The sequence below is a fragment of the Schistocerca serialis genome, chromosome 4 (assembly GCF_023864345.2).
Source record: "Schistocerca serialis cubense isolate TAMUIC-IGC-003099 chromosome 4, iqSchSeri2.2, whole genome shotgun sequence".
Taxonomy (NCBI): domain Eukaryota; kingdom Metazoa; phylum Arthropoda; class Insecta; order Orthoptera; family Acrididae; genus Schistocerca; species Schistocerca serialis.
This window is the reverse complement of record NC_064641.1, coordinates 689,578,088-689,603,760: the sequence shown is the minus strand read 5'-3', so window position 1 is coordinate 689,603,760 and position 25,673 is coordinate 689,578,088.

The window sequence follows — 25,673 nt, the reverse complement described above, 5'->3', positions numbered from 1 at the left end:
GACAAGTGATGCACTGGATCACGGCTAATAAATAAGTTATAAAAGTGGTCGCGTTGCCAAAATCACTGGCTGTAGCATAGGAACGCTATGTCTCTGGACATTGGTTCCAATTCAGAATATCATTTACGCAGTCTCCTCTACGAGTCCCAGAAGTTTGTACGGGGAATTTTAGATCACACTGTATAATTTCAGGATGTGGTGCCCCTACTGCCATCAGTCGCTGATATTCACAGCGTCATACAATGCGAAATATAAAATCATTAAGGTTCTAACATGTGTGAGACTGGTTCTCATCTATGTTCCTACCACAGTTGAGCGAGAAAGCTCTGTGAGTGTTTTAGGAATTTGTGCTGAACCATGCGGGGTTCAGAAGAGTGCAGCAGCACAGACAATGATGTAATCAGTGATCTCAATGTTGGTTCCACTACACTCCCTGTAAAGGAAACATTATTGCTAACAGAAATTAGCATATGGCTTCAGAAGTAACTATATGATAGCAAAAAAATGAAAATCTTAGATATACGTTATTGTTTCAAATGGTTCAATTGGCTCTGAGCACTATGGGAATCAACTTCTGAGGTCATTAGTCCCCTAGAACTTAGAACTAGTTAAACCTAAGTAACCTAAGTACATCACACACATCCATGCCCGAGGCAGGATTCGAACCTGCGACCGTAGCGGTCTCGCGCGTCCAGACTGCAGCGCCTAGAACCGCACGGCCACTTCGGCCGGCTATGCGTTATTAAGGTTGACTTTTTACTCAGAAATCATAAGAATGATGTCACTTGGAGTAACATTTGGTGTGTGCCTTTGACATTGAGATTTTTAGATCTTGCAACTGTTTCTGAGTGTTGTTAACTGTTTCACTCATCTTGCCCAGTTTTTATCCTGTTGATCTATTTCCAAAGATGGTTTTTTAAGGTTTCACGTACATCTAGGCCTATATTGTGTTCATTGGTAAAAAACGGTGTTATTTTACTGTACTGTTTCCATTATTCTTGTAATTTTTTGCTGATGTTCATAAGTTATGTGTGACATGTTTACTTATTCTTAGTATTAGTTGTAGGTACAGCACTGGCTATTTGATACCGTGTTACCTGTTGTGCCCATGTTTTGCACATACGTCATTTATCTAGCTTTCCACATCAGAACCTTTTTTTCTCAGCCTTAACTCTTATGTTTTCCAGTGACGCCTGTGGCCTGAGGATGACACGGCGGCCAGTCGGTCCGTTGGGCTTTCATGGCCTGTACGGGAGAAGTTCAGTTCCGTTCCGTTCAGTTCAGTTAACTCTTGTGTTTGGGCCAGGTAACGTTGGTTTTATACTTGTTGATTTTATACTTGTAGGCTTCTGCTTCTACAATGTTATGTATTTTTTTAACCAATGTTGACAATTTCTACAATTAAATTTCGTATGAAGTTAGTATTTGTAATATTATCTTGATATGAGTACTGAATGTGCATACTGTGCTGTTTTATGATGTTCCATCCTGCTTTATAACTTTGTTGTTGTCATGCTTTACTCTTATTGTGATTTAGTTTACTGTTCCTTAAACGCATATCTCTTCCTATTTTTGGGTACTATAGCTGTATTTGTCTTTTTTTTCTTTCTATTTTTACTTATTGAATTTTTATAGTTGATTCAACATTTTAGTGTAATAGCTTTTGTTCTGTAATAAAAAAATGTAAAGTTGTATAGTATTAATTGCTAGGAGATACCGAAGGGCAAGCTCAGTAGCCCAACTGGAAAGCTTTTTCTGTCATTCGCACACCATAGGTGTTTTTCCATATCGGTAGATGATATGGCATTTAATTAATAATAATCTTTTCGTGTTACTTCATATTCGGTATACCGGGTGAATCACAAGTAAAGTGCAGATTTCAGCTGTTAATTACAGACAAACTACAGAAGATAGAGACATATTGCGCATGTCACTGGATATAGAAAGCCTCAAAGTTTTGACACGCCTACGCTGTTGTTTGTTCGTGGCAAAATTGCCACTACACCATGAGACAAATCTTTTGTGTATTTGCGCGTAATCAGTCCATTGTTCAAGTGCAAATTGCATTCTGCCGTCTATTCGGCAAGAAACCGCCTCTGCATAAGCAGATTTATGATTGGTATACAATATTCTTGGCAGTTGGTTGCGTATGCAAAGGAAAGAGCACTGGTCGGGCACACACGTCTGATGAAAACGTCGAGCGCGTCTGAGATGCGTTCACATGGAGGCCTCGGAAGTCCAAACGACGGGCCGGCCACGAGCTTCAACTTCCTCAGACAACGCTCTGACGTGTTCGGAAACTACGCTTTCATATAAATCCTGACACGTTGCAGTTACGTCCCGGTGACCATACCGGAAGGTATGAATTTTGCATTTCAGTTGTTCAGGATATGGCAGAGGATACTTCTTCCGAACGACCCATCTTTTCAGACGAATCGACTTTGCATCTATCAGGTAAAGTAAACCGCCTTAGTGTAAGAATTTTGGGATCACAAAATCCTGGTGAGACAGATTCACCGAAATTGAATGTGTTATCTAGCGTTTCTGTTCACAAAGTTTATGGCCCTTTCTTTTTTGTGGAGGAAATCGTGGCAGAAATGTTATGCTGTAGAAGTGGTTGTTTCCTTAACTTCACGAAGATTCTAATGGTTTCATTTTTATGCATGGCGGCGCCTCATCTCACTTTCTTCTTAATCTCCGGCGTTATGTTAACAAGACCATCTAATAGCGTTGCTTTGGAAGAGGTGGACAACAATATCTTGTTCATTACTTTTGGCATCTCGGGTCACCAGATCTCGTACTTTGCGAATTTTTTTCTGTGAAGGTGCATAAAAGATAGTCTTTGTCCACCTATGGCAGCTACTCTTCAATAGCTGAGAAGCCGAAATATTGAAGTTGTCGATTCAATAACCAGGGACTTGTTGATTCGTGTGTGAAAGAAATGCACTACCATTCCGACGTTTCTCGTGCAATGCGTTGTGCTCACGTTGACTGTATGGTATACTGCCTGTGCAAACATAAAACTTTGAGTCTTCGTCTAAATAATGACATGAGCAATGTGTCTCTTTCATAGTTTCCCTGTTTTAAACAACTGAAATCTGTTTTTTTCTTTTCTAATCACCCTATATATGTAAATGACTAATTTTTCCTATTTTTCTGTATATTTCTTTGCTTTGCTTGGTTTATTAAGATGCCGAGAAGATGTCACAATACCTAAACCGCCTACAATAAAAGATTATTACACTACTGGCCATTAAAATTGCTACACCACGAAGATAACGTGCTACAGACGCGAAATTTAACCGACAGGAAGAAGATGCTGTTATATGCAAATGATTAGCTTTTCAGAGCATTCACACAAGGTTGGCGCCAGTGGCGACACCTACAACGTGCTGACATGAGGAAAGTTTCCAACCGATTTCTCATACACAAACAGCAGTTGACCGGCGTTGCCTGGTGAAACGTTGTTGTGATGCCTCGTGTAAGGAGGAGAAATGCGTACCATCACGTTTCTGACTTTGATAAAGGTCGAATTGTAGCCTATCGCGATTGCGGTTTATCGTATCGCGACATTGCTGCTCGCTTTGGTCGAGATCCAATGACTGTCAGCAGAATATGGAATCGGTGGGTTCAGAAGGGTGATATGGAACGCCGTGCTGGATCCCAACGGCCTCGTATCACTAGCAGTCGAGATGACAGGCATCTTATCCGCATTGCTGTAACGGATCGATCCCTGAGTCAACAGATAGGGACGTTTGCAAGACAACAACCATCTGCACGAACAGTTCGACGACGTTTGCAGCAGAATATACTATCAGCTCGGAGACGATGGCTGCGGTTACCCTTGACGCTGCATCGCAGACAGCAGCGCCTGCAATGGTGTATTCAACGACGAACCTGGGTGCACGAATGGCAAAACGTCATTTTTTCGGATGAACCCAGGTTCTGTTTACAGCATCATGATGGTCGCATCCGTGTTTGGCGACATCGCGGTGAACGCACATTGGAAGCGTGTTTTCGTTATCGCCATACTGGCGTATCACCCGGCGTGACGGTATGGGGTGCCATTGGTTACACGTCTCGGTCACCTCTTGTTCGCACTGACGGCACTTTGAACAGTGGACGTTACATTTCAGATGTGTTACGACCCGTGGCGCTACCCTTCATTCTTTCCCCGCGAAACGCTACAGTTCAGCAGGATAATGCACAATCGCATTTTGCAGGTCCTGTATGGGCCTTTTTTGGATACAGAGAATGTTCGACTGCTGCCCTGGCCAGCACATTCTCCAGATCTCTCACCAATTGAAAACGTCTGGTCAATGATGGCCGAGCAACTGGCTCGTCACAATACGCCACTCACTACTCTTGATAAACTGTGGTATCGTGTTGAAGCTGCACGGCCAGCTGTACCTGTACACGCCTTCAAATGGTTCAAATGGCTCTGAGCACTATGATACTTAAATTCTGAGGTCATCAGTCCCCTATAACTTAGAACTACTTAAACCTAACTAACCTAAGGACATCACACATCCATGCCCGAGGCAGGATTCGAACCTGCGACCGTAGCGGTCCCGCGGTTCCAGACTGTAGCGCCTAGAACCGCTCGGTCACAACGGCCAGCCTACACGCCATCCAAGCTCTGTCTGACTCAATGTAATCACATGTCAGTTCTAGTATAATATATTTGTCCAACGAATACCCGTTTATCATCTGCATTTCTTCTTGGTGTAGCAATTTTAATGGTCATTAGTGTAATACTGCTGTGTTTCACACATTTCATGATGTTATTTTATCATCTCTTGGTGGTTTTGAAATATGTCTCTTTTTCTTTCTTTCAGACTTTTAAGATCCGTGGGGCATCACCAGAACAAAATAAAGTGTTTGGCAGTCTTTTTGCCTAAGTATTTGTCTGGAGTGCAGCTTTATACAGAAGTGTAACATGGGCAATAAACGGTCCAGAGAAGAAGAGAACAGAAGCTTTTGAAATCTAGCGTTACGGAGAGTGTAGAATATTAGATGGGTGGACTGGACAATTAATAAGGAGGCTCTGAATCGAATAAGGCAGAAACGTTCTTTACTGTACAACTTGACAAAAGAAAGGGAATGCTTGATAGAACACGTACTGAGGCATTAGGAACAGTCGATCTGAAGAAGGAATTCCATTGTGGTCGTACTTCCGTCGGTGGTGATTTCATGAACGTAGCCGAAAATCGGCTGTTGTTGCAAAACACATCGGTGCTGTGTGCAACATCATTGAAGGGGATCGGTACGTGATTCACAGCGACAGAGAGACGTATCGCTGTGTGATGTACATTCGATTTTGATGAATACTTAGCTATGGAAAATACCTGTTCCCGATGAAAGAGCTTGTGAATTTTGCGCCTTTGTGTGGAGTCAGAAAACTGTGGAGCAGATTTTAGTGCGAGATTTTTTTATTCTTCGTTTATACAGGGTATGCATGAAGTCTGGGAACACTTTCAGTTATTTATTGCACAAGAGCTTAACATTGTAAAGATGTCATACATATTGCATTTTGAAGAGAAACTCTGAAAGTCATTTTTTTATTTATTTTTTATTTTTTTACAAACATTTTATATGCGAACCATGAGTGACCCAGCAGACGTCAACACGGTGATCGAATTCTTGCCACATCCGTCCCAGCAGTCGCTTCCAGTATTCTCTCCCAGAACTCTGCTAGATCACGTGGTAGAGGCGGTACGTACATCAGATCTTTAATGTGTCCCCACAGAAAAAAGTCACACGGAGTGAGATCTGGTGATCGAGGAGGCCATTTCATGAAACAACTGTCCCCTTCTGTAGCACAGCCCATCCATCGATACAGCAGCTCTCGTGTTCAGGTACCAACGAACTTCACGATGAAAATGGCGTGGAGCCACATCCTACTGAAAGATGAACGGAGAGTCCGATTGCATTTGAGGCATCGGCCATTACTCCTACATGTCCAAATAGGAATATCTAGTGACAGTGCTCTCGGAGAATAAGAATGGCCCGTACAATTTTCGACGTGACAAGGCACAAGAAACATTTACCTTTGGAGAATCTCGCTCAAATTGAATGCATTCGTATGAATGCTTTGTACCCCAGATCGACAATTATGTCTGTTCACTTTCCCATTAGTGTTAAAAGTGGTTTCGTCGCTAAAAATTAAGCGATCAACAATGCCATCCCCATCCTCATTTAATTGTTGCAACTGCGAACAAAATCCAAACGCTTGTCTTTGAATGGTTTCATAGACAGCTTCTGTCGCAGGACTTTCCACACTGTCATTGGAACCATTTCGAGTTCACGGAATGCACGACGCACCGATTTCTTTGGACTCCTTATGAATGTCTCTCTTACGCGCTCCTTATTCACTTCACATTCACTGGGATGCCCGCTTCTCTTTGCCGGGCACAAGCAACCCGTCGTAACGAGTTTGTTGTGCCAGTGGTAAATGGCCTTCCTTGTTGATGGCTTCTTACCGTACTTCGTTCTAAACATCCGTTGAACAGCTGTAGCACACTTGTTTTTGTCGAGCTCCAACACAAAGAAAGCTCGCTCCGCACCTGAACTCACCATGTTTGCGACTAGCGCTATCGGCAAATTACCGAACTACCATGTGGCGGTGTACATAAAAAAAAATCTTTCAGGGTTCCTCTTCTAAACGACATATGTATGATATCTGGACAATGTTTAGCTCTTGTGCAATAAATAATTGAAAGTGTTCCCGGTCTTTATGTACACGCTGTATATCGTGGTATTGAACTTCGGTAGCGACACAGTCATGTAATTTTGTCTCTTGTCTGCATGTTACTTCTCAGTTAGTAGTGACTGGTTTGTTTGTTGTATTTTTTGAGATTTTATTCAATGTTTTATACAGTAAGAAATGTATAGCGATTGTGTTGGTTGTGTGCGGACGCAAGTATAATTGGCCACTGTCTGAAAACAGCCGGAAGTTGCGCTGGCTTCAGGCTAATTCTCAAAGCTGCAGTAACAATGTGGCATCAGTGGCGAAAGCTGCGATCCTTTGGTGCCGTTATAATACCATTAAAATCCAATTGTAGCTGCCTCTTGCCATACGCAGCATCTGGCCGGTTCATCTTCACTGCAGGGCTTATGGCGGACAATGGTGGGTTCACATATGATTGGGTGGAGGGCGCCTTAGCAACAGGTACGGGGTGCTGTTCCTCAGGCGCCCTCCACCCAATCATATGTGAACCCACCATTGTCGGCCATACGCCCTCGAGTGAGATGCTGGTTTGGTAATGCCAGTTAACACCGCAAACGGGGGCAAACTCAGCCGTTCGTAGCAGTCATTCGCGGTTTTCTAATCTGGAGCAACATGCACCAGGAGTTGCAGAGACAGAGCCTTCATTGTAGCTGTAGAATGGCATGAAAACAAAACTGCTGCCAGAGACAGGGATTCGTGTGAAATTATTCTGAATGTCTTTTTCGAAAATTATTTTGAGCAGATAGAGAACCAGCATTCGCAGCTGTTTGCAGAACGATTTACTGCCGCCAACGTACTTTCTGCTTAAGGACTGTGAACATGAGGAAACTCCCATCGCACCCCACTCTCAGATTTAGTGGTAAGATGGCCCAATTGATAGCCCGCCAGAAAATGAACACAGACAAGCACGAAACAGTGAACGGTCCCAGCTTAACAAGTGCAATATCGAGAAAAGTTAAACAGCCGTGGTATTGTGGTTAAGTACTCACGGTGTTGGACTGTAACGTGGTCGAGCCGTGTTCAATACTTCCTCATGCCATGTGTTTTTTTTTTCTCACAAAATTATGAACTGTCCGTCCGGTCGTTGAAATGTCGGTTGGCTGATTTGCAGGAGGAGACCATTGGGTCAGGGGATGGGGAAGGAAGTCAGCCGTGCCCTTTGAAAGGAATCATCCTGGCATTTGCCTGAAGCGATTTAGAAAAATCACAAAAAACCGAAAGCATGATAGGCGGACGCGAGTTTGAACCGTCGTCCTCCCGAATGCGAGTCCAGTGTGCTGATCACTGCGGCACCACGTTCGATCGTTGAAATGTTTGTTCTCTTTCTTTTATCTTGGCAGTTGTCACAGTATACACTGGTTATAGAATACCAGTAATGTGGTAAGAATACGTTACTGTCACAAGTAAGTGTGATGAATAGTGAGAGCAGGTGAGAAACCACACAGACGTCTCACGGAAACGAGAACAACAAATAAACGGGAGTGAAATACGTTACAACAAAGGAATTCCAGGGTCAAAATTTTCAACATGGAACGCAACTTCAAAAACGTTAAAAACATATGTTTTCAAAGAGCACAGAGAACCTGTGTGATTGCGAAACTGTTATGTTCATTTGTTGCAGTGTATGTAACAAATTATTATGTTTTCGTCATTTCCTTGGGGGTGATCACATTCACATTTATACGAACGCCTAAATCGGGCACGGAGGCATATCTCACTCACTTCCCAGGCGTAGAAATTAGATACATCGGTGAGAGATTCCTATCCTACGACACACAAACCATTGCTGTGTATGAGACAACAGACGTATTTTCTAGTGGAGTATTCGGATAACTGTCACCTTGTCATCATCAAACGTTTGCGGTTCTCATTCGAAAGCCACTTCCTTTCGGCTGCTAATAGAGTAGTTGTGCAGAACAACTATCATTATAGATCCATTGCTAACGGACGTTACACCACGACACAGACACAAATCTGAACACAGTGAAGAAAAAAAGCCGGCCGAGGTGGCCGAGCAATTCTAGGCGCTTCAGACCGGAACCGCGCGACTGCTACGGTGGCAGGTTCCAATCCTTTCTAGGGCATGGATGTGCGTGATGTCCTTAGATTAGTTAGGCTTCAGTAGTTCTACGTTCTAGGGGACTGATGACCTCAGATATTAAGTCCTGTAGTACTCAGAGCCATTTGAGCCATTTTTTAGAAGAAAAACAATTTGCATGAGGATGGCTTGAACACGGCTCGCCCGCATGGCTGTCCAGCACCGTGACCACTATTTTTTTGTTTTGTTTAGTTGATCTCATTTTGTTCGTTATTGTTCGTTGCATTTGTTCATGGTGGACGTCCCATGATACCTGTTAAAGTTCATCGTTGATCTAGTCACTCAGTTTTGGCTCTGAGCACTATAGGACTTAACATCTATGGTCATCATTCCCCTAGAACTTAGAACTACTTAAACCTAACTAACCTAAGGACATCACACAACACCCAGTCATCACGAGGCAGAGAAAATCCCTGACCCCGCCGTGAATCGAACCCGGGAACCCGGGCGCGGGAAGCGAGAACGCTACCGCACGACCACGAGCTGCGGACACTCAGTTTTGGGATATTAGGGTTTCTTTTATCTCATTTTGTTCGTTATTGTTCGTTGCGGGCGTCCCCTAACACCCGTTGAAGTTCATTGCTCAGTTTTCTTAAATTACAGAGAGCAGCTAACCATCTGACCGAACACGCAGAACTACCCTGCCGGTGTTAAGCACGATGCCGTTGTTGTTTTACGCTGCTCGACATTGCACTTGTTGTTCTTAGGCCGTTCACTGTTTCTATTTTGCTTCTTTTTTTTCACAATTCAGTTCACCATCTTCCTGTTTTCATACATGATCTGTGTTCATTTTTCAACGGTCTACCCACTGGGCCCGAGGGGGTGTTTTCTTTGTGAGGCATATAGGTGATGTTTTGCCCTAGCTCCATTTGCGAGTGGAAGAGGAAAGCGACTGACTTGTAGAGGTACAAGATACCCATTGCTGTGTACCGTAAGAAACAGATAAAAGCTAGGAAAGCGACTGTACATAATTACATCATCTCTGTTCACTTATTTCTCGGTCGCACGGACCTACGTATACGTGCCTCCTCGACCGGAAACAGCTAACAGATTATGCGTACAGAAAAAAATCTGTCAAGAGCAGAGTCGCTGACGCGAGGGCGGGCGCAGATATAGGCGCACAGCTGCCCGTGTGGCGGAGTGCTTGGCGCGCTGTAGCCTAGTGAATGGGCGGTCCCTGTGACAGGTGGACCAGCCACAGGGCAAGCGGCCAGCACGCCCACAGAGCCCTGCCGGCAGCCAGCCCTCAGGGCAACCTGCCCTCCTGAACACGTGCCCGTAGGAGCTAACGACCTCCGCAGCCCCGACATCTGCAGAGTCTAACATACCGTCCCCGAGCCAATATGGGACGGGCTTTCGTACTAGTATACTGCTGGCTACTAAAATTGCTACATCAAGACCAAATCCAGATGATAAACGGGTATTCATTGGACAAATATATTATACTAGAACTGACATGTGATTATATTTTCACGCAATTTGGGTGCATAAATCCTGAGAAATCAGTACCCAGAACAACCCCCTCTGGCCGTAATAACGGCCTTGATACCCCTGGGCATTGAGTCAAACAGAGCTTGGACGGCGTGAACAGGTACAGCTGCCCATGCAGCTTCAACACGATACCACAGTTCGTCAAGAGTAGTGACTGGCGTATTGTGACGGTCCAGTTGCTCGGCCACCATTGACCAGACATTTTCAGTTGGTGAGAGATCTGGAGAATGTGCTCGCCAGGGCAGCAGTCGAACATTTTCTGTATCCAGAAAGGCCCGTACAGGACCTGCAACATGCGGTCGTGCATTATCCTGCTGAAATGTAGGGTTTCGCAGGGATCGAATGAAGGGTAGCGCCACGGGTCGTAACACATCTGAAATGTAACGTCCACTGTTGGCTGGCTCTGAGAACTATGCGACTTAACTTCTGAGGTCATCAGTCGCCTAGAACTTAGAACTAATTAAACCTAACTAATCTAAGGACATCACACACATCCATGCCCGAGGCAGGATTCGAACCTGCAACCGTAGCGGTCGCTCGGTTCCAGACTGTAGCGCCCAGAACCGCACGTCCACTCCGGCCGGCTTAACGTCCACTGTTCAAAGTGCCGTCAATGCGAACAAGAGGTGACCGAGACGTGTAACCAATGGCACCCCATACCATCACTCCGGGTGATACGCTAGTATAGCGATGACGAATACACGCTTCCAATGTGCGTTCATCGCGATGTCGCCAAACACGGATGCGACCATGATGATGCTGGAAACAGAACATGGATTCATCCGAAAAAATGACGTTTTGCCATTCGTGCACCCAGATTCGTCGTTGAGTACACCATCGCAGGCGCTCCTGTCTGTGATCCTGCGTCAAGGTTAACCACAGCCATGGTCTCCGAACTGGTAGTCCATGCTGCTGCAAACTATTTCGAACTGTTCGTGCAGATGGTTGTCTCGCAAACGTCCCCGTCTGTTGACTCAGGGATCGAGACGTGGCTGCACGACCCGTTACAGCCATGCGGATAAGATGCCTGTCATCTCGACTCTTAGTGATACGAGGCCGTTGGGATCCAGCACGGCGTTCCGTATTACCCTCATGAACCCACCGATTCCATATTCTGCTAACAGTCATTGGATCTCGACCAACGCGAGCAGCAGTGTCGATATACGATAAACGGCAATCGCGATAGGCTACAATCCGACCTTTATCAAAGTCGGAAACGTGATGGTACGCATTTATCCTCCTTATACGAGGCATCACAACAACGTTTCACCAAGCAACGCCGGTCAACTGCTGTTTGTGTATGAGAAATGGAAACTTTCCTTTGTCATCAGGTTGTAGGTGTCGCCACCGGCGCCAACCTTGTGTGAATGCTCTGAAAATCTAATCATTTGCATATCACAGCATCTTGTTCCTGTAGGTTAAATTCCGCGTCTGTAGCACGTCATCTTCGTGGTGTAGCAATTTTAATGGCCAATAGTGTAAATTGTAGAACTGTGGACTTGTAGACTTCAAGTAGATACAAAAATAAAAGTTTTATCCATTATGGATGAGATCACTGCGACTGTGATGAATCAAGTTTTCTTGAAACCACTGAAACCAGCCGCCTTCAGTTTTATTATGCCATTAGCGGTTTCGAAGTGCCTGGTGATTCATCATCAGATGGTACATATTTATTAATTGTCTGCAGCAGTGTGGGAGTCGTGTAGCTCTGGCAAGATGTATAAACGAAACATGCAAGCACTGAGTGTGGCGAGTATTATTCACATTTTGAGATCGACTTTGTTGCGCTACTTAAAGTTATTAGCATCCGTTGGTTGATTGTTGTTGCACACGGTATTCCGGAAAACATAATGATAAATGTTTTCCAGTGACGTCCATTTTACTGCAATTCACGCACTTAGCCACAGGTACCACGTTCCGCATGCTTTACAAAACGTAAATAAACAAAAGAGTACAGCTAAAGTTATGGTTCAAATGGCTCTGAGCACTATGCGACTTAACTTCTGAGGTCATCAGTCGCCTAGAACTTAGAACTAGTTAAACCTAACCAACCTTAGGACATCACACACATCCATGCCCGAGGCAGGATTCGAACCTGCGACCGTAGCGGTCACGCGGTTCCAGACTGAAGCGCCTAGAACTTCACGGCCACACCGGCCGGCCTAAAGTTATGTCAAAGAGTTTGTGTTAGGGGAGGGAGTCTCTTTGTTCTGCTCTTTAACACACACTGGCGACACGAAGTATGTCTCTATTACTCTATTGCAAAAATAACTTATAGCTATATGGTAATGTTGATATGTTCTATTTATAAAATCTATTACACAGTGAGTTTGGTAGATATTTCATCTGCAATTTTAGCACTGGAATTTACAAAGGATGTGTCAAACGAAATTTCATTGCTAATATTGTAGATGTAATATCTTCCAAACTCGTTGTATAATAGATGTTATAAACAGAACACGTCAACGTTAGCATATAAGTACAATTAATAAAAATGTACCATCTGATGATGAATCGCCAGGAGGTTCGAAACCGGTAATGGCATAATAAAATTTAAGAAGAAAATAAAAGGTGACTGGTTGCAGTAACTTCAAGAAACCCTTAAATACAAAAATAACTTGAGATTCAAGTGACCAAATGGTTACAAGCATGGACGATAGCACCTACAATCAGGACTGGATTATCCATTAGGCAATGTAGGCAAATACCTATATGCCCCGCATCGACTTTGGGCAAGCAAAAAAAAATTTTTTTAACTTTTTTCCCCGAGTGAAAAGTATATTTTAAAATATGTATGTAAAAAATCCTTAGCGCTAATATTATTGTCTTGTTTTTGTATTACATCCTCATATTTCAGTACATTTCGGAAAGCATTTCAAATTATTATACTGTAGAATAATATTACACTTTATTACGGCTATTTTAATGCCGTGTAATCAGAGGAGAGCACAGCAACAACGGCTTCTTTAAGTAATGCGCGTCCAGAAGACTGCATTGTGAATGCCCACTTACTTGTTCATGTATGAATTTATTCTACGGCCACATCACTTTCATAAGGTTGGCAGTACGGCCACATCACTTTCATAAGGTTGGCAGTACTGGTTCAAATGACAAAGAACATTGGGGGAATCCCCGATTCGTAGGATACGTGTGTTGTTTCACAACAAAAGTTTCGAGTCACTTTCAGTTATTTAATTTTCACTTTCTTCTATAAATGCGATTTGCGAGTTTTGCGACTGTGCATTAAATTCAAAACGTTTCATTGTGACCTGCATTTCATAATTTATGAATCTGGACAAGAGTGCTAGATTTTTATAAAGACTGCAAGTGCTTCGAGAAAATTAATGAGACGAAGAGTTTAATAAACTGAAGTTACATTTACGATACCAAGTAAGTTTGATTACGAGATGTTATTTTCATACTTATTTCATATAATATTATAGAATCTGATGAGTGTGAAGTGCCGAAGTTTTTCATGTGTAGATGCTATAGAAATTGTTGTTATTTGAAATTGTTACTAATGATAAAAATGTAGAGGTAGATAAGTATTTAGGGTCAGCTAATTTTATTTAAAGAGATAAGTAAGTGTTTACTTGTCAAATGTTGTTTACAAATTTCAGACTCGCACTCTAAGTCGCACTATTATTTACCTCTTCTTTCAGGAAGAAAATCTCGGAGGTCCTCGTAAAGCACAAAAAAGAAAAAAAAACACCAAAGTGATTTGCAAAAGCGTAAAAAGCGGCAAGAGCAAGAAAAGAAGCATGATTAACAGTTAAAGACGACACAAGACCTGTTTCAACTTGGATTTAGTCGTCATTCAACAGAAAATCGACCTTATGCTTCTCCTTGCACGACTGCCAGACACTCGATGGCGGTGGACCCAGTAGGGATTCGGTGTGATTGCTCTGCATAGACTGGCGAGGATAAAGAAACAGCTACTTTAGTGGATGGAGAGGAAATCGAGGCCGAGACTGAGGTCCGGTTAGTGTATCAAAACGTAGTCCATCTAGGAGTAGAGTACCAGAATAACACTGGTCTATGCAAAACATTACCAATGAAATACAAGGTTTTTGGTGTACTAAAGATACTAAAGAACATCAACATCGAGTGTGATTTTCTTTACTTCAAGCCGACGATACGACGATAGTAAAAGGTTTTTCCCTCAATCAGTGTTTTTTAAACATATAAGTGGTCGGAAAATTAAACGAGTGTGGCTCATATATTCTTCGTCTACTAGAAAAGTATACTGTCTTCCATGTGTTCTTTTTGGTGAAGCTCAAAGCCAATCACAGTTTCAAACTGTATTTTCTGGTTGGAAAAATACATCGCACCAAATTCAATCGCATGAAAATAATGAAACGACCCGAGTATGTCTGCAGACACTGATTAGTAGAAAACGTGTTTAGTAGAAGACGCATTCACGGACAAATCGACACTTCACTGGAAATAACATTCAACAAAGAAAGGGAACATTGGTTAAAAATTTTACACAGTCATCTCAGTGATTAAACTTTTATCATAACGCGGATTAGCATTTTGTGACGATAATAAAATGCTTGGTTCTCAACATAATGACAACTATTTGGGACTTTTGAAGTTAACTGCAGAGCACGACCTTTTCCTTAGCGCGCATTTATCCGAACATGGTAATGTAGGCAAAGGGAAACAATCATATTTGTCGTCAATGATTTGTGAGGAAATTATTTGTATATTGGGAAATAAGGTTTTGAAACTCATTTTTAATGACATTACTGAATGCAAATATTTTTCAACAAGCGTCGATTTGACACTAGTCATATCTCATACTAACCAGTTGATTGTAGTGCTGAATACATTACATTAAATAAACAAGCAGTAGAACATTTTCATACATTTATTTCTATACAAAGTCACAAGGGAAAGAATTATCAACTGCAATTTTAGTTTTGAGAGGTCAATCTTATGATAATGCGTCAAACATGAGTGGTTGTTACAATGGTCTACAGGCGCTTATTAAGAAAATAAGTCACCTCGCACACTGCGTTCCATGTGCAGCACAATCACTCAGTTTGGTTGGAGTACATGCCGCGGATGCTGCGTTGGAGCAATCTTATTCTTCTGATTTGTACAGGCCCTATAGCACCTTCTTTCGGTGTCAGTTCATCACTGGGCAATTACGCTCAAGCATGTTGAAAAAAGTGATTAACGTAAGCAATACTCGTCACTATTTCTGAAAAGAGTGTCCAGCACAAGGTGGTGTACAGGGGGTGATACCACTAAGCCTTTGTGAAAAGGAGTCGCTTGTTCTTCTCGATTCAAGTGCGTGAAGTGCTCTGGGCCTTGCCCTGTCTGGAGTCGTGGATGCAGCATATCTCTTGAAGAATGAAAGATAAAATGACCTTAATACTACAAAGCGCATCCCATATAATGAGACCAAAAAGATATATAAAACCATGCTGCCGCCAACGTTCGCCACATCCTTTGCTTCAGTACTGAGAAAACCACTGCAGAAAACCAATGCTGCAACACAAACGGATGTTACTAGAGGCAGCGCTAGCACCTGCGTTTGTCAATGCACTTGTGATATTTCGAAACCTGTACCTCCCCCTCAGAACTTCAGCTAACGACGTGGTTGCTGACATTGCCCCTCCGAAGATCAAGACTTCTCCATTGGCCATCACTGCAACTACCACATCCACAGTTGTCCAACCGAAGCTGTCTCTGACAAAAAAATAAAAGTCGAAGGTGGAGAATCCCAAGCTGACTGCATGCAACTCCAAATGAGGTCAAGTGATTGGGAGTATATAAGTGTCAGTATATATGTCAGTCCTACCCCCATGAACAATGGACCTTGCCGTTGGTGGGGAGGCTTGCGTGCCTCAGCGATAAGGATAGCCGTACCGTAGGTGCAACCACAACGGAGGGGTATCTGTTGAGAGGCCAGACAAACGTGTGGTTCCTGAAGAGGGGCAGCAGCCTTTTCAGTAGTTGCAGGGGCAACAGTCTGGATGATTGACTGATCTGGCCTTGTAACACTAACCAAAATTGCCTTGCTGTGCTGGTATTGCGAACGGCTGAAAGCAAGGGGAAACTACGGCCGTAATTTTTCCCGAGAGCATGCAGCTTTACTGTATGGTTAAATGACGATGGCGTCCTCTTGGGTAAAACATTCCGGAGGTAAAATAGTCCCCCATTCGGATCTCCGGGTGGAGACTACTCGAGACGATGTCGTTATCAGGAGAAAGAAAACTGCCGTTCTACGGATCAGAGCGTGGAATGTCAGATCCCTTAATCGGGCAGGTAGGTTAGAAAATTTAAAAAGGGAAATGGATAGGTTAAAGTTAGATATAGTGGGAATTAGTGAAGTTCGGTGGCAGGAGGAACAAGACATTTGGTCAGGTGACTACAGGGTTATAAACACAAAATCAAATAGGGGTAATGCAGGAGTAGGTTTAATAATGAATAGGAAAATAGGAATGCAGGTAAGCTACCACAAACAGCATAGTGAACGCATTATTGTGGCCAAGATAGATGCGAAGTCCACGCTTATCACAGTAGTACAAGATTATATGCCAACTAGCTCTGCAGATGACGAAGAAATTGATGAAATGTATGATGAAATAAAAGAAATTATTCAGATAGTGAAGGGAGATGAAAATTTAATAGTCATGGGTGACTGGAATTAGAGAGTAGGAAAAGGGAGAGAAGGAAACGTAGCAGGTGAATGTGGATTGGAGGTAAGAAACGAAAGAGGAAGCCGCCTGGTAGAATTTTGCACAGAGCACAACCTAATCATAGCTAACACTTGGTTCAAGAATCATAAAAGAAGACTGTATACATGGAAGAAGCCTGGAGGTACTGACAGGTTTCAGATAGATTATATAATGGTAAGACAGAGATTTAGGAACCAGGTTTTAAATTGTAAGGCATTTCCAGGGGCAGATTTGGACTCTGACCACAATCTATTGGTTATGAACTGTAGATTAAAACTGAAGAAACTGCAAAAAGGTGGGAATTTAAGGAGATGGGACCTGGATAAACTGAAAGAACCAGAGCTTGTACAGAGTTTCAGGGAGAGCATAAGGGAACGATTGACAAGAGTGGGGGAAAGAAATACAGTAGAAGAAGAATGGGTAGCTCTGAGGGATGAAGTGGTGAAGGCAGCAGAGGATCAAGTAGGTAAAAAGACAAGGCCTAGTAGAAATCTTTGGGTAGCAGAATAAATATTGAATGTAATTGATGAAAGGAGAAAATATAAAAATGCAGTAAATGAAGCAGGAAAAAAGGAATACAAACGTCTCAAAATGAGATCGACAGGAAGTGCAAAATGGCTAAGCAGGGATGGCTAGAGGACAAATGTAAGGATGTAGAGGCTTATCTCCCTAGGGGTAAGATAGATACTGCCTACATGAAAATTAAAGAGACCTTTGGAGAAAAGAGACCCACTTGTATGAATATCAAGAGCTCAGATGGAAACCCAGTTCTAAGCAAAGAAGGAAAAGCAGAAAGGTGGAAGGAGTATATAGAGGGTCTATACAAGGGTGATGCTCTTGAGGACAATATTATGGAAATGGAAGAGGATGTAGATGAAGATGAAATGGGAGATATGATACTGCGTGAAGAGTTTGACAGAGCATTGAAAGATCTGAGTCGCAACAAAGCTCTGGGAGTAGACAACATTCCATTAGAACTACTGACAGCCTTGGGAGAGCCAGTCCTGACAAAACTCTACCATCTGGTGAGAAAGATGTATGAGACAGGCGAAGTACCCTCGGACTTCAAGAAGAATGTAATAATTCCAATCCCAAAGAAAGCAGGTGTTGACAGATGTGAAAATTACCGAACTATCAGTTTAATAAGTCACGACTGCAAAATACTAACACGAATTCTTTACAGACGAATGGAAAAACTAGTAGAAGCCGACCTCGGGGAAGATCAGTTTGGATGGAGAGATATAGGAACACGTGAGGCAATATTGACCCTAAGACATATCTTTGAAGCTAGATTAAGGAAAGGCAAACCTACGTTCCTAGCATTGGTAGACTTAGAGAAAGCTTTTGACAATGTTGACTGGAAAACTCTCTTTCAAATTCTGAAGGTGGCAGGGGAAACCAGATGGCAGTTATAAGAGTCGATGAGCATGAAAGGGAAGCAGTGGTTGGGAAGGGAGTGAGACAGGGATGTAGCCTCTCCCCGATGTTGTTCAATCTGTATATTGAGCAAGCAGTAAAGGAAACAAAAGAAAAATTCGGAGTGGGTGTTAAAGTCCATGGAGAAGAAATAAAAACTTGAAGGTTCGCCGATGACATTGTAATTCTGTCAGAGACAGCAAAGGACTTGGAAGAGCAGTTGAACGGAATGGATAGTGTCATGAAAGGAGGATATAAGATGAACATCAACAAAAGCAAAACAAAAATAATGGAATGTAGTCGAATTAAGTCGGGTGATGCTGAGGGAATTAGATTAGGAAATGAGACACTTAAAGTAGTAAAGGAGTTTTGCTATTTGGAGAGCAAAATAACTGATGATGGTCGAAGTAGAGAGGATATAAAATGTAGACTGGCAATGGCAAGGAAAGCATTTTTGAAGAAGAGAAATTTGTTAACATCGAGTATAGATTTAAGTGTCAGGTAGTAGTTTCTGAAAGTATTTGTATGGAGTGTAGCCATGTATGGAAGTGAAACATGGACGATAAATAGTTTGGACAAGAAGAGAATAGAAGCTTTCGAAATGTGGTTCTACAGAATAATGCTGAAGATTAGATGAGTAGATCACATAACTAATGAGGAAGTATTGAATAGGATTGGGGAGAAGAGAAGTTTGTGGCACAACTTGACTAGAAGAAGGGATCGGTTGGTAGGACATGCATGTTCTGAGACATCAAGGGATCACCAGTTTAGTATTGGAGGGCAGCGTGGAGGGTAAAAATCGTAAAGGGAGACCAAGAGATGAATACACCAAGCAGATTCAGAAGGATGTAGGTTGCAGTAGGTACTGGGAGATGAAGAAGCTTGCACAGGATAGAGTAGCATGGAGAGCTGCATCAAACCAGTCACAGGACTGAAGACCACAACAACAACAGCAAGTGTCAGTACGAAAAAGGAGGGCATTCGAGACTGGAAATGAGAGAAATACTCTACAAGGAAGCCATTCTCCTCTCATAGAACACAGAAAGAAGAAGAACATCACGGAGCTGGTAGTGCAACGTGAAAAAGGTCACTCGCCTTTGTTGGATCGGTTGGCAGTAAATGTAGGTGTGTGCACGTAACCCAGTTGACATGGTGTTTATTGACAGTTTGTAGCTAATATGGAAAGTAGAGAAAGTGACAAGAAGGTAAATCAAAAGGCGACTAAAATGAGAAATGCTGACTGCAGAAAGCTGTTAAACCAAAAACCAGGGTGAGTTCAAAGTAGGGAATGTAGAAAGTGGATCATACAGAATGCAGCATTAAGGGAAAGCGCCATAGTAGGAAGCAGGGATTCTGGCAAAAAAGAAAGATAAAGCTGCAAATGATAAATACAGAAACCGCATAAAGGAGAAAATTTGTACAGTGGAAAACGCTGAAACCAGAAAATCTGGGAGCGGAAAAAGCAGAAAGTAGATAAAGCTGAAAGACGACAATGCAAAAACACAGAGGACAAGCGAACTGGAAACTGGAGAACCGAAAGGCAGGTAGAATGTAATTCTGACAAGGATGAAGACGGGCAAAGGGGAAGACTGTGACTAATGAAAACAGTTATATTGAAAACTGGGCAAAATATTGAAATGGCAGAATGGGGAATGAACAGAACGCAGAATGCCTCAACTGGAAAAGGGGCCAAGCTAGACCCAAGCAGGAGTAGACTTGGGACTAACAAAAGTTGGGTCAGGCAACACAGAGGGTCAGCAGCACTGTGGTTCGCATGGCCTGGGCTGAGTAGGGCTGAAGCAGAGCAGGGATTGGGCCAACAGGGCCCAGACTGAGCAGGCATCAGTCCGAGCTGGACTTGGTCTCAGGCCCCACTGGATTCGGGCCGCACCTGACTTGGGCTGCGCCAGACTTGGGTTGCACCTGACTCGGGTCGCACCTGACTCGGGTCGCACCTGACTTGGGTTGTGCCTGACTCGGGTCACACCTGACTCGGGTCGTGCCCGACTCAGGTCGTGCCTGACTCGGGTCGCTCCTGACTCGGGTCGCATCTGACTTGGGTCGCACCTCACTCGGGTCACACCTGACTTGGGCTGAGGTGGACTCAGGCTGAGCAGGACTTGGCCAAGTTGTAGTTCGACCGAGTGACACGAGGGGCCCCAGCAGTGTGGGTCAGTGGGATTCAGGCCATTGCGGGCACAGGCTGAGCAGGAACCAGGCCAATGGGGGCTCAGGCCAAGGGAGACTCAACCTGAGGGGAACGCAAACTGACTGGGAATCATACTGAGAAAACTCGGACAGACTGTAAATTGTGCAACCTGGATTTCAGGTGAATGTTACTCCATCAAAGTGGAACAATGGCCGAGCGAAAATCGGGATGGGCGAAACTCGAGATGAGCGAAATTAGGACAGGCAGGAATACAGATGGGCGGAAATAGGAATGGGCTGACCTCAGATTCAGCACAACTCTATATGAATGCAACTTAGGATTTGCAAGACTCGGAGCAAGCAGTGGAGTTCAAAGTAGGTACTGTAGAAAGTGCATCACACAAAATGCAGCTTTAATGGAAAAAGGCTGAGACAGACCCAGGCCAAGATGGACCTGGACCAAGCCAGACCCGGGCCAAGCCGGACCTGGGCCAAGCTGGACTAGGGCCGATACCGAGTTCGGTTGAGTGACACAGGCTGAGTGGACTAAGGCCGAGGGGGAGTCAGGACAAGGGGCACTCAGTCTGAGTTAAGCATGTGAAAAATGGGAATTGTGCTGAGAGGGGGGAATCAGGCTGAACAGGACACAGGCTGAGCTGTAGTCAGGCTGAACTGGATGCTGGCCAGGCAGGAGTTCCAAATGGTGACACACACAGTGAGCAGAACTAGGGGTTAGTGGGTTTTTGGTCCTCAGATACAGAGTCTGCACTGAACACTGGGCGAGGTGGACTCAGGCTGAGCTCGACCTGGGCCAAGCTCGACCCTGTCCAAGCTTGACTTGGGCCAATGTTGACATGGGCCAAGTTGAGTCAGGCCGAGATCAACTTAGGAACAGCTCGACTCCAGCCGAGATCGACTCAGGCCAAACACGACTTGGGCCTAACTGAACTCAGGCTGAGTGGGAGTTCACCTGAGCGACATGTGGTGGGCTACACTGGAGGTTAGTGGGATATGGGCTGTCAGGCTCACAGGCCATATGGGACTTGGGCCAAGGGGGACTCAGTTTCAGTGAAAAGTTGGCAAATTTTAATGCGGGCAGAAGAAACGTAGCCGCGTCTAAACTGGCCAGGGCTGACTTTGTGCTGTGGAGTAGTTGGCGCTACCTCTGGGAGGAAGTTGGACAGAGCAAAACTCTAACTGGGAGGGACTCCGACTGTACAGAACCTGCTTCACCAAAATATGTGCTGAGTAGATCCCAAACAAAACAGAACCTGCACAAAGCGAAAGCTGGGCAGTGTTGAACCTGGGAAGGAATGAGCTTGGACAGAGGAGAACACAAGCAGAGCAGAACCCATGCAGAATAGAATCTCCACAGAACCGAAACCGCACAAACTCGAAACCGTGTAAAATCATACCTGTGGAAAGCAGAGAACATGCAAAGTGGAAATAGGCCAAATCGCGAAATGGAGTAGAGTAAAAAAAGGGAAAGCAAATAACAGGAGAAGCAATAATGGAAGTGGAGAAAGAAAGAAAGAAAAAAGTAAAGAAAACAGCAAGTAATATGCAAGGTGCAGATTGCAGATAGCTATTAAACCAAAAAGTAGGGAGAGTTGAAAGTAGGGAATTTTGAAAGTGGAACATGGGGAAAGTCACTTAAATGGAAAGTGGTGTAGTAGAAAGCATGGAACTGTAATGTGGTATTCTGGCAAAAATGAAAACAGAAAAAGCAGCTAGTGGTAACTGCAGAAACCACACAAAGAGGAAAATTTGTACAGCAGAAAACGCAGAAACCAGGATATTGGGGGACAGGTAAAGCATAGAGTAGGCAAAGAGGAATGACAGCAGTGCTACAGAGAACAAGCAATCTGGAAACTGTAGAAACGGAATGCACATAGAGTGGATTTCTGGGAAGTCAGAATACAGGCAAAGCATAAGACTGGTACACTTGAAAAGAGTTATAGTGAAAAACGGGTTGAATGTTGAAATAGGAAAAGTGGAGAACGAGCGGAGTGCACATGGCTTAGGCCATGCTCGACATGGGCCAACCTCGACTCGGGCGCCCGCATCTCGTGGTCGTGCGGTAGCGTTCTCGCTTCCCACGCCCGGGTTCCCGGGTTCGATTCCCGGCGGGGTCAGGGATTTTCTCTGCCTCGTGATGGCTTGGTGTTGTGTGCTGTCCTTAGGTTAGTTAGGTTTAAGTAGTTCTAAGTTCTAGGGGACTTATGACCACAGCAGTTGAGTCCCATAGTGCTCAGAGCCATTTGAACCAGCCATCGACTCGGGCCGAACAGGAGTTCGTTTGTGCAACACAGCCCGAGTGGACTACGTTCAAGTGGACTCGGAACGAGGGGAAATCATCTGCGTTTAACGTACGCCAACTGGGAATCGTGCTTAGAGGAAATCAATTCGAATGGTACTCAGACATACCATTACATGGGCATCCCGGATTTTGTGCGTACATTATTCTAACAAAGTTAACCATTGGGACAGTCAGAACTCGGGACAATCGAAGGCAAATAATGGGAGAAGCAAATATAGAAGTGGAGAAAGTGACAAAAAAAGTAAAGGAAACAGTGAGTAAAGTGAAGTGCTGATTGCAGAAAGCTGTTAATAGAAAAAAAGAAGGGAGAGTTGAAAATATGGAATGAAGAATGTGGAACATGGGTCTTCGAATCAATACCCTCATTAGATTTACGTTTTGTAGACACTAATTGGGAAGATGAGTGACTCATTGTGAGAAAATCTCCCATGATTGCCAGCATCTCCGGTGGCGCGATCCCTCCAACTGGGGCTCCCTTCACAAGGGGGCACACCTGCCTTAGGTGATTGTTCACATCTCAAGTCACACCTTCCAAACATCTGACAGAGGGACCAATCGGCAATTTGGGAAGGTTGCAGCTCAGGCAATCACCCCTTACTGGGCCTGGCCTGTACCAGGGGGTACATACGAATCCTACCTGTCGACCTGGTGCTGGGAATTACACGTTACCCAGTCACCTACTAAGTGTCAGACGCATGGGCTGACCTTCAGGAGAGCACAAGGAGGAAGAAGAAAAAAAAGGATCCTCAAACGCCGAAGCAGAGGAACCAGAGGAGAAGGGAAACAAAGAAAGGAGAAGGGACTCAGACTGCAGAACATTCCCAATAAATCCCTAGACATGTTCCCCGAAGGAGGGGAATAAGAATAGCAAGAGGAGAGACATGCAGCATGGAAGGGAAAAATGCTGCAAAGGCTGGGACCCCATGATAGCCAAGCACAAACCTATCAAAGAGTGGCGAGTCACATGGGGGGGACCAACTACCTTGAGACACCAATTAAACCTGGGAGTATTAAAATCAACATTGTAGAGGGAGGACAGCAAGACACACTATTACCGATGCCAAGACTGAAGCCACCAATCAAAAAATTGAGGAAGTTAGTAGTTATGAGCAGTTTCAAGGAGAGTTTCTAAAAAGGTACTGGTCAAAGAGTAATCAATGTGCAACATTGGAAAACCTGTTCCATTACAAGTCTCTTAATAATTGGAGAGGTACCTTGAGAGAGCCGGCCGCGGTGGTCTAGCGGTTCTAGGCGCGCAGTCCGGAACCGCGCGACTGCTACGGTCGCAGGTTCGAATCCTGCCTCGGGCATGGATGTGTGTGATGTCCTTAGGTTAGTTAGGTTTAAGTAGTTCTAAGTTCTAGGGGACTGATGACCACAGATGTTAAGTCCCATAGTGCTCAGAGCCATTTGAACCATTTGAACCTTGAGAGAATTTGCCGAGCATTTATAGGAACTGAATGAAACTGTAGAGAAACCCTTAAATGATGAGTTAATGATTTCTGCAGTTAAGAGAAGATTAAGTCAGAGGATGCAAGAAACATTGTCCAGAAGTCTGATTAAAGATGGAGAAGCCCTGCTGGAGATACTGGAGCAATTGGAGTCCATTCGTGCACAAGAGAATAGTCAAGCAGGTGAGCAGGGCCAAAGAGAAGACAATTGCCGACGGAATCAGTTTAATAATCAATCGTTCAACTGAGGAAGAGGAGGCTATCATGGGAGTAGGGGCTGTGGAAACGGACGTCGGTTCCAAGGCGATTCTAGAAGAGATGAAAATACAAGGGGATATGAGAGAGAAGGTGGCAGGCGAGAAATAGGCACGAGATCATGAGGAAAGGAGTTCAGAAAACTAGACCACGCTTCTGCGGAGATGTGGTCGGGAGTGGGATAAAGAAGGACCCATATAAATCTAAGCATGATGATGGTGATCTGAGAGAAAACGTCATGAGGAAAAAGGAACAGAGTCCAAAGAACAGAGATTGCCTGTAGTCAGGATATAGTTGCGTGGATTAGATGTTGATGCCCTAGTTGAAAAAAGAAGTAAAGCTTGCGCTATGTCTCTAAAGCTATATGAACAGATACTGAATACTAATGCCAGCTTACCTAGTTTTCCGCTTACCGAGTTTTCCTGCAAATGGCGTCTGAGTTGTAAATGCTGTAGGTGCCAAAAGTAAGCCCATTAAGGAACAAGCATTGACTGGGTTTGAAGTATAGGGAGAAGTATATGAAGCGACATTTTTGGTGGTACCAAGTCTTAACATGACAGTTATTTTGGGAATTGACTGGCTGAACAAAGTAGAAGCAATCATGAATTTCGATGAAGGCACTGTGAGTCTAAAAGGACGTGAGGGAGAAAGGAAAGAACTGACCTTGGTAGGAAGTAAGAAGTCAGAAGAGGAAGAAGAATTCCGACAGGGATTAAGGAACACAAGCCTTTCAACATTAAACAATATTCCATCCCTCAGGCTAAAAGCAAGAATGGTTGACCTTGGGGCTATTGGGAGAACCAGGAGCCAATATAATAATCCATTATTTGTGGTAGACAAGAAAGATGGGAAGGTGAGAATAGTTTTGGATGCACGTTGTAATTTACCTACAACAAATACAGCCTATGTTCGCCTGTGAAAATGGACTTTATAAGCAACCTGAGCTCTCAGTAATTGGAATATAACCTGCACAACAATGTTTGCATGTTGTATGAGTGTCAGTGTCACTCTCATGTAAACCCTCAATAGATCCTTACATGAAAAACTTATAACTAACATTTGGATAAGGTAT